We start from the raw sequence: 16,204 nt of genomic DNA, 5'->3' as shown, positions 1-16,204 counted from the left end.
AAGAACAAACCTAGCACCAAAGCCCCTGGGGAGGAAATTTACCGTGAACATGCGTGGTTTTGGATTTGCAAGAATATATCCTATGTATCCAGGGTGGGCAAGGGGTGGGGAGTTTGGGGTGAGGAGCTGGAGGTATGTTTTCCTTCTGCTTCTGGTAAAATGTATTTGCAATAGAAATACCATTCAATAAGTAAGTAAATAATGAATAAAACATCAAATACTGCTTTGGGTTTCCACTGACAGCAAGCAAAGCACGTTCAAGCAGATCATCGGAACTAGTGATAAGAAAGGAGGCTCCAAGTGCAGGAAGAAGAAACTGCACTTGACTGATACTGCCAGAGGGCCTGGTCTGGAACATCCCTGGGTAAACACTGAGCGAAAGGGGGACGGCTGGTGTGGAGCACACAGATCCGAGGGAGGGCTTCAGACCGAATAACCTCTGGAAGATCTGGGGATCACACTGTGCGAGGTAATTTCCTAAGGGACCGTGTTGAAGTGCCTCATTTTATTGAAAATTGGACTGCGAAACAGGGTCAAATTAAGGGACCTTTCTGAGCAGGTACCTGAGGGGCCTCTTCTCTCTAATTACCAGGATCGCACAGTTAAAACAACCCCCCTCGTTCTACCAGGCTCCTGAAGGTGCACAAATGCAAAGCGCCATGTTTATCTGATATTCTCTGGAGTGGTTCACCTACCAGAGTAATGCAAACGGTGTATTAGGTTAATTGCTATTGCAAAACAAAAACAAAAACAAACCTCCAAATGCCCCCAAACTGCTGGGAATATCTGAAAATAAATGCATAAGACCTTGCAAGTAAAAATACAGTTGTGGCCCCCAAACCTCTTTCCTCATAAATCCGGGCAGTTAAAAGTATGGTGACCAGATTATGTTAACCCTTCTGATAACAAACCAGAGAAGTCCACACAGATGGTGAGCTGCACCAGGAAGCTCAGACCTGCCCCGGTGACGGGCACCTTGGTAGTCTCGGGGATGACCTTGAACCACACCTCTTTTTTTTCTCTGTTCCAATTCACCCTGATTGCAGGATGTGACATTAACCAACGAGTTTCTCTGAATATTGATTAAAAGATGGACTCCAACTTTGAGAACATTAGACAGTGAAGTAAATGTTTATTTTCAAATGGAGAAAATGTGGTCTTGAAAGGAAAAAATGTTTTCTTTGTTCTGTTGCCAAAATTCTGTCCATTTTGTCTCTATTTCAGTCTGTTTTTCCTTCTTGCCGTTTCTTCCGTCTTATTCCTCCATCCTTTCTCCTCCTCCCCTTCTCTTCCTTTCCATTTTTCATTGTACAATACACTGAGAATGGGTGGCTTCATTTTGGAAATTTACAGCTGGGAGAGGTGAGTGGGGCGTTTGGGAAAGACTGGTCCACATTCACTTAGGAAAACAATTGCTGTTTGCAGGATGATGGCCTCCTGCCGGGGAAGTGCTCTCCCCAGCAGAGAGAGCAAGCCTGCCTGCCCTAGGGCCTGCCAGGTGTGGCTCGTGTCCCTTGCCACGCCACCTGAGTTAGCTCCCTGCCGTGGGTAACTGACCTCCTTTCTCTGAGTCTCCTGGTGGAACAGCGGTAATAGACCTTGTTTCATGAGGGGCTTGCAAGCCGCCAATGAGCTGATCTCTTCACAACTCCCCAGAGAGCTCTGGACATGAACGTTCAGCCCCTCTCCTTCCTACAAAACCCTTTACATAAGTTGAGAGCATCTCCTTGCTGGCCTGGATTAGAGTTTAATGTCACATTGGACTTCAGACCTGCAAACGGGTTTTTCAAATTGAAATTAGCTGGATTTCTTGGCCAACGTCTCTCAAGGTTGTGGAGACCCTGGTGGTGTTTTCTGAATAATGAAGAAGCTTCTCAGAGTTTTGAAAACCGAGAGTAAACCACGAGGAAGGGAACAGACAGAGGAAGCTAAGTGACGCTAGACAAGAATGCGACCAGGAGAGGGACCCAAACAAAGGGTGGTGTGGCCGGTCACGGCTCAGGTAGGGTGCTCTTCTGGGTGCTGGATCTGAGTGGCGGGGCAGGACGACCAGGGCCAGGAGGGGGAGAGTCGGTAAGCAGGTGCTTACCAGTGCGGCTGCCAGACCGCACGCCCCACCTGCCTCCACAGAGGTGGTGAGCACTTGGCCCAGAGCAGTGGTTTTCGAACACCGAGAGGAGACCCGCTCATGGGTGAAACCCAGGCTGTGGGCTGTGAAAAACAGCAACAGAACAGAAAAGATAATGTTAAAAACAGAACAGGACTGAATAGAAAACATCAGTGTGCAAGGCCCGCACGAGAGAGAACTTTCGTGATGCATTTGTCTCAGTTATTTGTACACGCACGTGCTGTGCGGTCCTGGGAAGGGGTTTGTGGTGTGGTCTCTCTCTCACTCACTGTGGGTCTCCACCAGAAAGTTGGAAAGCCGCTGGACCCAGAGAACCCAGAGCCCAGGATGTTGCCCAAGAGCTGTTCTTGACATGGGGGCGGAGCAGAGGGCGGGGAGCTGGGAGTGGAGCTGGAACCTGGAAACCTCGATTTCTCTGCTGAGGACAGTAAAAGGAAAAGCCTGGGCTGGAAGGTGACACGCCAGAGAGACCGGGCCTGGGAGTGCCTCTGGGCCTTGTTCTCAGGGCGCTGGGTCCCCAGCTGCACTCAGGGTGTAGCTCAAGTGCAACCGTAAGTGCAACACTGGAGCCCAGGGCCGGGCGGGTAGCAGGCTTCTAGCTGCAGCAGAGTCTTCCAGGAACATCTCCGTCATCAGCCTCCCCCACAGGCAAGGGAGCCTCACCCCATCTCCTTCCCCCACTTTCCCACTGGCTGCAGAGGGGGCAGGGCTGGAGAGGAGGCCAGGAAGAGAGCATAAAGGGAAACTTGCTGGTCAGTGGGCCCAGATGGGGGCTCCTGCAGCTGGGGTGGGGGTGGGGGTGGGGGCCCCGCTCTCAGGCCCAGAGCCTCAGCTTCATCCAGCAGCAGAGCCGTCGCCTATGTGAGCATGTAGGGCGGCTTCTCATGGAAAGGGACAGGGTTGACGTTGGTCCAAGCCTGTGGGGGCAATTTTGGTCCAGCACGAAGCGGGTGGGTGGGTTCAGGTTGGCCCAGAGATATGAGGGACCCCTCTCACCCGCTCCTTCTGCAAGGTCCCTGCCTGTGCTCTCCTGTTCTCTCCTGTGGGCTGTGGGAGAAGGGTGGGAGGAGGCATTCAGCCACGGGGCCCTTCTGAAGCTTCTCGAACCACCTCTGCCCACCTCTGCCCACGCGGTCACTGTGTGACCCTGCCCGCCTCCCAGTGCTCTGAGACTGGGAGAGAACATGCTCAAGTGGAAAAGACGCCCAACATCCTGGGGGAGAAAAGAAGAGTAGTCTGTCCCCCTGCATTTTTCATAGACAAGGAGCAGGTTGGGGCAGGAAGTCTCCACGGATGCGCCCCTACACGTGGCAATCAGACACAGACTGCTCGGGGCAGCCTCTGGGTCCTCTGAGGAGCTGCCTGCCCTGTGGTCTCTGGGTGGGATCCCGTCTCCTCTCTAGCCAAGGCCCATTCGGGCAGGACCCGCTGAGCACGTGTATCTGGTGCACGTGAGAGGCAGGGACAGAGAGAAAGAGGATGGGACAAGCACGCACAAGGGCACACATGTGCGCACACACATGCTCAGAGAAAACCATTCCCGGGCAAAAGCAAACAGGAAGAGCACAAGAACATCTCCGCGTTATATTCTCCAACGATCCTTTTAAATATATGACAAATAGTTAAAACAAAAGCCCATTTAGCTTTTATGCCTGTGATTCGTGGTATCCATTCCAGTTAATTACAGTAATTTAAAAACATCTGCATTTAATAAAGAACCTTCCTCTTCCCCTGTTCTCAGCCCCCCACCCAACACAATCTTTCTTCGGGCCACTGGGCTAACACTGTAATTATCATCTCCACCAGGCCGGGCCACAGCCGTCCAGTGTGGAAGAAGACAGACTTCGGGAGGCCCAGAGAACAGAGTGAGGCACGGGGCCCCAAGGAGAGAGCTGGGCCAGGACGCCTCTGGGGAAGAGGGGTGCGGAGGCAGGAGGGAGCCAGGCAGGCCCTCTCGCTAACAGAGGATGGTGGGAAGGTTCAAATCTAGGGACTAGGGAATGAATATATTCCAAGCCCTTCATTTATTCTGGCCCTTAGGCCTGCTTTATTTGACAAGAGACTGAGACAAGGCAGGGGACTTCACCTTTCACCCGGGGATCTCCCTTTGTTCCAAGGAGGGTTCTGGGGATAGAGAGGGAGGGCAGGGGGCTGAGAACAGCGAGGGGGTAGAGAAGCCTCCAAACTGGGCTCCTGGTCCAGAGCCTTCTTTCATAAAATGTGATACTTGGTCCCTGGTTCCCTTCTACTGCCCTGGAGACATGTTTGTGGCTTCTGCTTTGGGTCATACCCATCATAGGCAACAGCGACTCCTTAGTGGGTGCCAGGAGGCTCGGTGGCCCAGGACACCTCAGCCCTGGGTGGGTTTGTCTAAGCTCCAACCTGCAGCTGACAAGCTGAAAGGCCCTCAGCTGGGGCTGCTCCTAGGAAAGGGGTGTGCCTGTCGGCCAGGCTGCCTGCCCAGAAATCTGGCTCCCACAGCTGCTGACCATGCTCAGAATACTGCCTCGCCTCACCGCACAAGCCCCCTGCCTTCCAGGCCGAGGAAGGCCAGCCCCTATTACAGTGGGACTGCCCTGAGTGGCTGCCTCCAGCCTGATTTCAATGGAGGTGAAAAACGAAATGCTGACCCCACCTAGCAGTTCAGGGCTTTGGGACATCCTGGACATTTGGGGACCCTGGGAAGCTCACGATGGGCACAGGTGGAGGAGAAAGCAGCTTTGGGGAAGGCCAGTGAGGGTATGCGGAAGAGACCTCCAGCTCCCAGGATGGGTGTGAGGGAGAGTGGTGGGGGGCCGGGAAGGAGGAAGGCAGGTGCTTGGCTTCACCCCATCCTCCTTCCTGGTCGCAATACTTCCAGCCAGAAGTGACTGCTCCCCTGCAACCTACCCATAGCCCCCCATTTCATCATCCTGTGGGGCAGAGACTCCTGGCACTAGTGGACAGACCATCAAACCCCAAAACTGCTTCAGGTCTCAGAGGCCTCCAGAAGAGGCCCGTTGGATAGATGCATGTGCAGAGAGCGGAGGTTGCCTGAGAGAGCCAACAGGGTACCCTGCACTGGCTAGAAGTGGACTTTGAGGACAGTCAGCCTGGGGTGCTCAGGAGCTGTGTGACTGCAGGCAGGTCACTGAGCCTCCCTGGGGACTGCCCAAGCCCAGCTGGAAGGATGGTGGCCGCGGCGTGCTTGCAAGAACCCTGTACTCAGGCCCTGACCGGCCAGCCGCCTCCCGTGAGCCCAGCCTCCCCTAGGTCAGTATCCCATCCCTGTTCCTTCTTTAAACTTGGAAATGAGAACGAGCTTTGCTTCTCGAGGTTGCTTTTGCCAAAGCTGCAGTGAGGGAAGCGGCATCAGAGAATGGGTCATCAGTGGGACGCAGGCCACCCCGCTGGGCCCCACTGCCACCCGCTGGGGACAGGCTCAGACAAAACCGCGGGGTCAGACCACTGGCGGGGCAGCGGGAGGACGAGGGGACCCCACCGGGCCTCCTGAGTGGCAAGCCAGATGGAGGGATCACCTGAGAACCCCACTAGGAGGGGTGCACCTGCCAGCCTGAGTGCCCAGGGGAGACAGGAAAGCCGACCGCTCAGGAGGGTTACTCCCTTGGGGAGAAAGGAGACATCTCTGCAGGCCTTCAGGGCGAATTTCTACCCTGCTGCCCCCTGGCCCCACCTCTCCCATGCCCTGCTTAGTTTTCCTCATCCCTGCTAAACCCTCACGTGTATTGGCTCCAAGAGGGCACTGCTGTGGTTGTCCTATCGGCCATTGTACCCCTGTGGCTGGGCCAGCGCTGGGCAGTGTGCGGCCTGGGCAAGCACGCATGGGGCTGGAATTGGGGGTGGGGGTGCATTGCATGTGGTCTCCCGAGGCCATGCGTGCCGTCTGGGGAGCACGCTGTCTAGGAAGGGGGGTTGCTGCACTGCCCGCGGGGGTCTCCTGAGGCTGTGCGAGTCGTCTGGGCGATGTGTTTGCCTCATTTTGCATCTGAGCTCCACCTGGTCCACCTCTACCTCCCTGTCCCGGCCTCCTGCCGGCCCCTTTCATCCTGAGCTGCCAGGTTCCAACACATCGTTCAGTTTTTTCTAGGAAGGGCCATGATCCTTCCCCTAGAATTCATGCAAGCCCAGATGTCCCTGATGGCAGCGTGCACAGCGCCTCCCTGCCTCCCTTGGCCTCATGACTTCATCTCCTCTCTGCTCCTCACGCCCACTCACTGCTGGGAAGACACCCCCTGACAGCACGCTTCCATGGCTGCTGCTAGGCCGAAGAGTCTCCCTGCGGCTCTGCTGCCCCCCCAGCCCTCTGTCCTCTGAGGAAGTCACCACTGTCACCTGACCGCACCCCAAGGTCTAGCAGGCTGCTCCCTTTCTTTTGCCGTCCTGCTTGCACCATGACCTTCATCATCTGTGAGCTCACAGCCCTTGTGTGCCAGTGGTGATGCCTGCGCCCTGCTCTCCCCTTCCCCCTCCTCCTACCCCCCAACCCCCCTCCCTCACCCCCGCTCTCCCCCACCCCTCTGGCTCCCCCCCCACTCTTTCCCCCACCTCTACCCCCAACCCCCTGCTCTCCTGACCCCCTGCTCTTCCCTGTCTTGTCCCTCATTTCTCTCCTCCAGGCCTTACTGTCTCTACAAATTGCTCCCCACCTCCTCTCTCCTTCCCGCCTGATTCCTCATCTGTCCCCCAGACTGTTGGCCACTTCCAGGGCTCCCCAGATTTCCTGGAAAGCCTGAACCTCACTGGGAGGCTTTATTCACCCGTCCTTTCCTTGCCCATCAGACAATGAATCACCTGCCCTGCCATGTCCCAAACTTGGGTCAGCGGAACCACCTGTCACAAGCACTAAGCTCAGTTATAGTCAGCGGACTCACTAGCTGCAGGATTCAGGAAATAGCCTGGCCTCTTGGATCTCAACCTCGTCACCCGGGATGTGCAGGCAGAGAGCGGGGCCTCAGCAGCTGTTGGGAGGGAGATTGACAGCCTGCTGCCAAGGGGTTAGCGCGGGCTCCGGGATGGGGGCACTCTGCGAGCAGAACCCATAACCAGTCTCCCTTTCAGGCAGCCACACAGTCTTGTCATCTCGTATTATAGGCACCTGCATCTGTGTCTGTCTCCTCCTGCATTGCCAGTCCCTGAAGAAAAGGGGCCAGGTCTTTTCATCCTTGTATCATTGGTAGCATTTAACATAGCACCTCGTGCATAGTGGGGATCTAATCTGTGTCGTTGAATTGTATCGAATCACATCTGCGTTTCTGTAGTTTTCCCAGGTCCTGGTAGTAAGGGGGCTGTGGGTAGAGTTGGCCTCGAGTGTTCTGATGGGGGCTCGGGTGAGAGCTGACAGTCCCTCTAGCCTCTTACCATCTGGAGGAGGAAGGACCCTACTGAAGAGGTGGCCAGGGCAATGCTGGTCTTGGCCAAGACTGCAGTTGTCTCCTGGAAGCGCAGTGTGAAACCGCAAACCTTTGTTTTGGCGTGTGAGCTTGTAGCTAACTGACAAGCGCATGTCCTGTGTGTGAGCTGCTAAGATTTTCCATGATGTCAGCAGAACCCAACAATATCCTGGGTTCACCAAGAGCTTCGTACTCATGAGACGTCCTGGCCATGGCTAGCCATTGACAGCAGAGCCCACTGGTCACTGTTAAGGATCCCACTTTTGGCAACCCACGGCCCAGTGAAAGTGAGCATCGTCCAGTGCTGACACAGAGGGGGTGCTTAATAAGTATTGCTTGAATGAATGAAGGAATGAATCAATGAGAGAACAAGTGAATAAAGGGCCTGTATTGCCAATGGGTTTCAGCTCTGGGCAAGTTTGCTATGGATTCAATGTGACCAAAGAAATTGACAGCAAAATGTTCTTGGGGTGAAAGGGTTATACCCAACTTTATTTCCTGGTGGCAGGTCAGTCACTAGAATCCCATTCACTCAGAGCGAGTCTGCAGGCAGCAGGCTGGTCTCTGCCTCTGGGCCCCTCTGCCTGCACAGCCGTCCTCGGGGCCTCTCTGCACAGTCATCCCACACAGTCGTCCTCTGGGCCTCTGTTCTCGGCGCTGCCACCACTCCAGCCTCTGCTCTGCTCTCCTGCAGCCTGGCAGCCCTGCCATGGTGTCGCGCCCAGCTGGGAGGAGCTCTTTATATAGAGTCAACAGCCATGTATTGCCCACAGGTGTGCAGTGAGCTAGTCAACCACAGCCAGGTGAGAATCCCGGCCACAGGAACTCTCATTTTATCCATAGGTCCAAAGTGGGGCTGTCTACTTTTAGCACAACGGTTGTGGGGTTACCCCCTAACTGTACCTCAGAGCTTTATCGCCTTCCAGAATTAAGTCTGTGCTGTGTGGTCCTACGAGAGGCTTTCTCTGGTTGCTTATGAAGTCATTTAGCAAATGTCTGTTAGCCCCCACGGTGGACCAGGCTCTGAGCTCGGGGAAGGGGTGGGATGTACCACCGTGGGAGGTTGTCTGCAGCACTGGACGCCTGTGGACATGGATGGGTGGAGCAGGATACGGGGGAGTGACAGCCCATTTTATTGCTTTGCAGATCATTACAGCCTGGCAGTTGCTCCCAGGCAGCATTTGAGTCCTGCCCAGTGTGATGTTCTCAACTCTTTGCTCTCAAGATGAGGAGCCCCACATAGGAAAGGGTGGGGTGATTTGGACTGGCTTCCTGGCAATTTCAAAATCTCCAGAATTAATTGATCCTTCTATCCCTTCATCAGCTGTTTATTACCAGGGCTGTGGGGGCCAAGCATTACCCAAATTCTTGCTGGAACGCAACCCAGCCCCACACTTCCTCCACTGGGTGCCAGGCCCACCAGGTGAACCCCAGATATTGTTGGGCTTGCTGACATCATGGAAAATCATGCGTAGGACACCTACGTGTCAATTAGCCAGAGAGCTGACTGCCAAAAGAAAAGAGGCTTATAGTTTCACATTGTTCCTCCAGGAGACAAAGGGCCCTGTCCCCTGGCCTCAGAGGAGCGTTGTCCTGTGTGCGGTGCTGCACAGCCCACGTCCAAGGCTGTGCAAGGTGGGCCCTGCTCAAGTTCAGACGCGGGAGGCGGAGGTCAGAGAGATGTCTCCATTTGTTCTGGGCACCTGTGTTGGACTGAGCTCCCTGGGTGGGAGGGAGGGATGGGGAAGCTCATTGGTCGGGAGTAGGAATGGCAAACGCTCCCCCAGGGAGCCCTGGCCGCCTTCCTGCTGGGTCATTCATCTGGGCAGTGGGTGATTTGCATGCTGATGGGGTGGGGATTGCGTCTCTCTATTTGCCACCCAGCTGGCCGCTCCTGTTTCCTCCTCGTCCCCATTCCGGTCCCACCCAGAGCAGGCTGCCTTCCCCACGGCCACCTGGAGTGGCGCTCTTGAAGCCCTTGAAAGCCTGCCCCACCGGCACTGTGGCAAACGATCCTTGCTTCTCCAAACAGCTCCTGTTAGGCTGTCAAAGCTGCCTCGCCGGGGCCAGCAAGACCCGTCTGGGCTGGGGGCAGGGGGCTGTTCAGGACAAATGACACTGGGCCCTACCATTTGGATGTTATGATAAAGAGTCAGTCAGGAGAGGAAAGTGGGATGCAGAGGCTGACTGCTTACCTTGTGCCAGATGTCCTCCCTGTACCGGTTCAGACCCGGTACCGACAGCCGCCCCGCCTGCCCAGCATGTCAATACCGAGGGCAAACAGCCAGCGAGAAGGAGCATTTGAATCCAGACCCGCTGACTCCAAAGCCCACAGGTCACAAGGGGCCCACCTGTACCCCAGGAGCCTCAGGGAGGAAGGGCGCGGGTCATGGTGGCCAAGGGCCAGCCACTACCTCACCTCAGAGGCTGTGACCTGGGAGGGAGGCTGGCGGTGTTGGGTGGGTGGCTTGGCTGTCTGAGACCCGGGCCTGCTTTTCCCTTCCTGCTGCTTCTTTGCTACCCAATGACCTCACTCCTCTACCAGCCTGGCACCGCCACATGCCCAGAGACATCTGGGCCAACCCCCGGCTTGCAGGGCCAGTCATACCAGGGGTGACACCTGGCTAGGGAAACAATCACTGGCCTCTCACCAGCCCAGTGGGGGAAGCTCCTGCTTGAGGGTGTCCATCAGGGTAAGGCCAGTGTCAGAGAGGCCAAGGGCTGGGGAGGGCTGGGCAGGGCTCTCTGGGAGGCCAGGCTCAGTGGGGCTGGGGTGTCCCAGGGGAAATGTTTCCCAAATGAGAGACAAGGCCACACAGGGGACCCATTTGGAGTCTGTGCCAATTTTGTCTAGATCGGTGCTTCAGAAAATCCCTGCCAGCTGCCTGCCCAGCACAGAGGGAAGCCCCCTTCCTGGTCTTCAGCAGGGTCCTGGGAGCCTTTTGTAGAGTTCCCTTCTTCCCCTACTCCTAGAGCTCTGCCCTCTAGCTTCTCAGAACTGCATTCTCTGATGGACACTGTACTGGGGGTCCCACTGCACCTGGGGTACGGGGGAGTCAGAAGAAGTCCTTGCTTTCCTTTTTCCTGGGCCATGAGAAATAGTGCCAGACCGAGCGTGGGTAGTGGGAGCTGTCTGCCCCATGTACAGGGAAGGGGGACATGCAGCATCAGCATTAGTAGGAAATTTGAAAACAATAAACCTGGCAAAAGTTGGTCTGGTTTTCATTAACATCATGTACCCACAATTCCCAGCCATGTCCCGAAAACTATTTGTGTTGGTCTGAGTTCTAAACAATTGCTGTTCTTGTTGGGTTTTGCTAATATCTAGGTAAGCTTCAAATTAGCATGCTTTTCTTACTGAGCCTGTGATAAACATAGCCTTCTTTGTGGGGGTCAGCTTGGAAAACCCCAGCTGGTGCTGTTGGCCCCTGGCCCCGTGGAGGGCTGCTCGTGTTCCCGTGGGGAATAAGTTCCCAACTGTTTGGAATCTTTTGAGATTACTTTGAGGGCAATTTGAGTCCGACCCCTGCAGAATTGCATTTTCCTGCATATAAACAGCAGATCAGAAATAAAGAATGACAGTACAGTGGTTATAACAAAGAAGAGACAACTCTGACTTCAACTGTCATTCAGTTTGACTTTGGATAGTTTTAAGTTGTGTTTAAAGTTAAAACAGCGAAACAGTATGAACTGTGATGAGAAGCATTTATGTCTGGTAAGTAGAAGTTCAGTTCATATGTGAGATATTTTAATGACTTGCTATGATCTTTTGAAGACGGAAACATATTCTTTTAAAATGATGGTTTTAAGTTACAAATGAAGAAAAGTGACTGCTACACATTTTATTACTGTGTGTGTTTCCTGTGGCTGCTGCAACAAATTACCACAAAGTTGGTGGTTTACTGCAACAGAAATCCATTATCTTACAGTTCTGGAGGCCGAAAGTCTGAAATTGGTGTCACCTGGCCAAAATCAGTTGTTGGCAGGGCTCCACTCCCTCCAGATCTAGGGAGGATCCCGTGCCTTGCCTTTTCTGGCTTCTAGAGGCCACCTGCATTCTTTGGCTTGCAGCTGCTTCCTCCGTTTTCAAAGCCCCTCACTCTGATCTCTGCTTTTGCCCCTACCTAGCTGTCTGCTCTCCCAACTTCCCCTCAGCCTTGCTTTTTTTTAAGCACCCCTGGCATTACTTTTAGGGCCCACCTGGGGAACCAGGATCATTCTCCATGCCAAGGGCCTTAACTTCATCACGTTTGCAAATTCCCTTTTGGCATATAAGGTAAGATTCACAGATTCTAGGGGCTGGGATACTTGGGGCAGGGGGTGGGGGGCATTATTCAGCCTACCACAATTACCAAAAGTCATTTTGTTGTATGGATGGGGGGTTAAAAATTGCTCCCTCTGGGCATGAAATGAGGCCTGAGGCCTGGTGCTGCAGAAAATGCTTGTGGAAGACAGCTTCTGTCACAGAGGAGGGGGGATTGTATTTTGATGCAAGTCAGGGATGTGTGTGTGTGGGGGCATATTTCTTGTGTCTGGTCTGTGGGCTTGATTGAATGGTGTGTGAAGGGCAGGTTGAGGCTGTTTGTAGGGCTATAAATCTGGTCCTGCTCCAGGGTCAATGATGTCTAAGCTCAACCCATGTATGGCCTTTATTATTTGTTCTTAGGAAGTGTTCTTTGTGGCACACATTATTACCACCTGACAGACATATACGTGTACAGTATAGACCCACTCTGGTCCATAATTTATTGAGGGCCTACTCTGTGCAGGCAATCCTCTAGACACTAGAGATTCAGTGATGAACTCACAGACAAACCCCGAGCTCATGGAGTTGACATCGCATCTCTATGTATTTGTTTATTATAAGTCTCACCCAATAGAATGCATGCTCCTTGAGGGTGGGCACTTCTCCTGTCAATTAGGTGCTACCTAGGAGGAGTGTCTGGCATGTGGCAGGGCTCAGTGAGCATTTATTAAACGAGTTAATGTCCCTTTGGGTCTGTCTCTGAGAAGTAAACATCTGGAGTTACAGCTCTGCAAGTATAAATGTCCCAAAGATGACATATAAAGATGTTCTGTTTTCATATTTTTTATTGTGGCAAATGCTATTGTTTTTCCCTTAATTTTTCCTCAAAGTCTTGAAATTCAGTGTCTATTGTGGTTCCAAGTTGAATTTCTGAACAACTAAACATGGAACGTTGTCTTGCCAGTGGGTTTCAGCCCCGGGCAAGTTCGCTATGGATTTGATGTGACCAAAGAAATTGACAGCAAAACGTTCTTGGGGTGAAAGGGTTATACCCAACTTTATTTCCTGGTGGCAGGTCAGTCACTAGAATCCCATTCACTCAGAGCGAGTCAGTGTGCAGCAAGCTGGTCTTTGCCTCTGGGCCCCTCTGTTCCGCACAGTGGTCCTGCACAGCCGTCCTCTGGGCCTCCGTCCTCGGCGCTGCCACCGCTCCAGCCTCTGCTCTGCTCTCCTGCAGCCTTGCAGCCCTGCCACTGTGTTGTGCCCAGAGCACTGGGCAGAGCTCTTTATATAGAGTCAATAGCCATGTATTGCCCACAGGTGTGCAGTGAGCTTGTTGACCAGGGCCAGACGAGAATCCTGGCCACAGGAACTCTCATTTTATCCACAAAGGTTTCAAGCTGGTCCTTTGATGGTGATCAGCCATGTTGCTGAGGCACGTAGTATATACCATGAAATCTAACAGGACCAAAAACATGGTCTTCTATGTTATTTCCCCCGGATCACTGGATCTGAATGAATCTCCATTTGGCCCTCCAACTCTGCACTGCTTCCCAATGCTCCTCTTTCCCTAAATGAGGCATGTTCTTTCAAGACCCTTGGGTACCCCCCAGCCCTATCTCCACAGAGACAGAGAGACAAAGGAACCAGACACAGGTGGACGCTTGAATGTTTTCAGGCAGATGTTGGCCTCCTGGCAGATTAGCCTGTTGCTTTAGATTAGTTTAGGGATCTTCCTGACTCTCTCAGTCCTGCAGAAAGGGATTGGGACTTCATACTCCCCACTAGCTTTCCTGATTCAATTCAGAATCTCAGAGCGGAAGCACTGTGCCCCTTTGGTGATGTGAACAACCTAGGTACTCAGACTATGGTACCTGCTGCCCTGGGGTGGAGTGTGAAGGGCAAGAGGCCCAAATAGAATGCCCGAGTCACCAAAAGCCCATGGCAAGAGACAGATGAAAGGAAATGGTATTAAATAACATACAGCCCTGAAGTGGACATAAATTCAGGCTAAGATTCCATCCCGGGGTGCTGATGACATGAACCACAAGCACAAAGCTAAGGGAGATTTGTAAATGTCATCACCAAGCTCCCCTATGGAATTACAGCTTTGTTATTTATTATGCACCATCAGGAACATATAATTCCTCATGTGCAGTGGTACTGGAGTGCTTTCAGCTTGGCTGTCCTGCTGGGCTGCACACCACGTCACCATGCCAGTCTGAGTCATTCTTCATTGAGTTGCCAGAGTGGAAGGAGAGTTTTTTAAATGGATAATGGATGTTGCCCAGGATGTTGCCAGACTAGGGAGACAGACTAGAAGACTGAAGTGAAGGGAACATCAGCGGTCCCAGCCCCCGCCTGCTCAGGACCTGGATTTGGGGAGCTATGGCCGTTTATAAGGGCGGCGCTGTCTAACCCCCCACATGCGCCTCTGGGACAGTGGCGATTTGCCTATGAATCTGTGAGCTAAAAAAAAAGGAGCCCAAATGTGTGTGGCTGGTTGGCTGGGGCTGCCAGCGTCAGCGGCCTCCTGACGGTGTTCAGGAGCCTGAGCCCAGGCCCCCGAGCTCGCTCCAGCTGCTCCTTGGCATCCTCTGGGGAGGGACGAGCACGCCCCACACTGGCCGATCTGGACAGCCACAGCCGGGCCGTATTTCACCTTTAGGCCTGCTGAGCCCCCTACTGCTTTCAGAATGAGGAAATGCAGGTGTCAGTCTGAGCTTTCTAAGAAGTTTCAGTTGATGCTTTGAGCTGGAGAGAAGGCGCACTGACAGGTATTACCCATGTAACACTATCCGGGGCCTGGGTAAGGTGGCTGGTGTCCCTGCTTTCTAGCAAGGCTATCCTGGCAAGCCTTTCTGGGGCTTTGGGGCTGAACTGGGTGCTTCTGCTTTTCCCAGAGAACCTGCTCTTCCTTCATATTCAACCTTTTAAACCAGTGTTTGCTACTGGGTCATCATAAGGCAGCCTTTAGAAAGAAACTGCAGACCAAAAAAAAAAAAAATAGCCATGCAAACTCAATTCTGTAAAAAATAATCTGTTTAATCGATTTTCTTTAAAAAATCGATTATGCTTCTGTGGGCCTGTCTATTGATTTGCAACCCCACAGAAGTAATGAAGAAGCTATGTGATCAATAAAGCCAAAGTGTATCTTACCCCGGATCTGTTCTGCCTGCCCGCTGGGGGTGCGACCAGCCAGGTTCCCCTGAGGGTGTGGAGAGTGTGAGCAACCTTCGCTTTGGCTGCTGAAACTTACTTTTATCGGCATGAACATAACAAATGAAACCCTGACGACTTTTCTTGCTCTGAAAGCCAAGAACATATCACATCAGTCACCAGGAAGCACACAAGAACACAATTTGCAATACATACATACATACATAAATAAATAAACAAAAGGAAAACATTTTTTTAACCCTAGCACGTTAACTCCTCCCCCATACTTAATTAGGATAATATTTTACTCCTTAGCTCTGACGCTGGTTTTCTTTCTCTTATATTTTCTGTTCCCCAACTCCCCCAAGTACTTGGATACCAAGTACAGGGAGCTGTAACTGCAGGCTGATAATTCTGAGTAGAGCTAATATTGCTATCTTATCCTCTAAAAAATAATAATACCGAAGGAGATAAGGCACCTGTAATAACACACAAAAGGCAGTTGGGGAAATACCGCAGACACCGTCACGACCGTCAGGCAGCATTTGATATGGAAAGAAGAGCAACCTGATTCTGATAAGCCATCTTGGCTGCTGTTAATTTCAAAACTAATCATTTGCATTTTGCCCTTAAACGGGAGGATTCGGCCTGAGGCGGGTTCTGATCTGAAGCCGTACAACTCATCCTGCCACTTTGAACAGACTTAGGAACTAAACGCTCTTCAGGGCTCGCTTGGTGCCGACTGATGGCTATGGCTTCCAGTGGAGCTAGACGGTGCAGCTGGATGGGTGGGGGTCCGTGATGCAAAATGACGTCCTCACGGCCAGCAGGTATCGGATCTCCGAGGACTGCCTGAGGGCACCGTGGAGCCTTGGAGAGATTTTTATGAGGGAAGTGACCAGAGGTGTAACTTTACAGCCATTGCTGACTACCATTCAGAACCACAGTTCTCAGCACCCTCCTCCCCCGCCCCATTGCTGTGCACATTGAAAATAATAAAGAGGATGATGAAAACAATAACACAATGGGCCAAGCTCTGCTCCAAGTTTATATGCAGCCACTCATTTAGTATTCAGACCAACTCCATCAGGCAGGTACTGTTATTCTCCTGTGTTGACTGAGGCACACACAGAGAGATCCCACGTGACAGGTGACCATCTCATGAACTACACTCCCTTGCTCAGGTGTGGCCTTACAGCCTCCCTTTCTCTGTTCCCTAAGAATGCTGGATAGGAAGCAGCCAGTGAGGATGTCTTTAACAGAGGGATAATAACCTTGACT

The 16,204-nt window shown here is 52.7% G+C and overlaps 1 long non-coding RNA gene across 1 annotated transcript in view; it reads left to right on the top strand.

Annotated features, from left to right (window-relative positions):
- LOC108387415 (uncharacterized) overlaps window positions 1-16,204 on the top strand; it is a 29,545-nt gene that overhangs the window by 7,017 nt on the left and 6,324 nt on the right. Inside the window, exon 3 of the long non-coding RNA XR_012129900.1 lies at window positions 244-469. This is a non-coding gene — a long non-coding RNA (uncharacterized lncRNA). The remainder of the gene's footprint in view (window positions 1-243; window positions 470-16,204) is intronic.

The sequence above is a fragment of the Manis javanica genome, chromosome 4, assembly GCF_040802235.1.
Source record: "Manis javanica isolate MJ-LG chromosome 4, MJ_LKY, whole genome shotgun sequence".
NCBI lineage: Eukaryota > Metazoa > Chordata > Mammalia > Pholidota > Manidae > Manis > Manis javanica.
The sequence above is the reverse complement of the archived record's forward strand: the minus strand, read 5'-3'. Positions and strand labels throughout refer to the sequence as shown.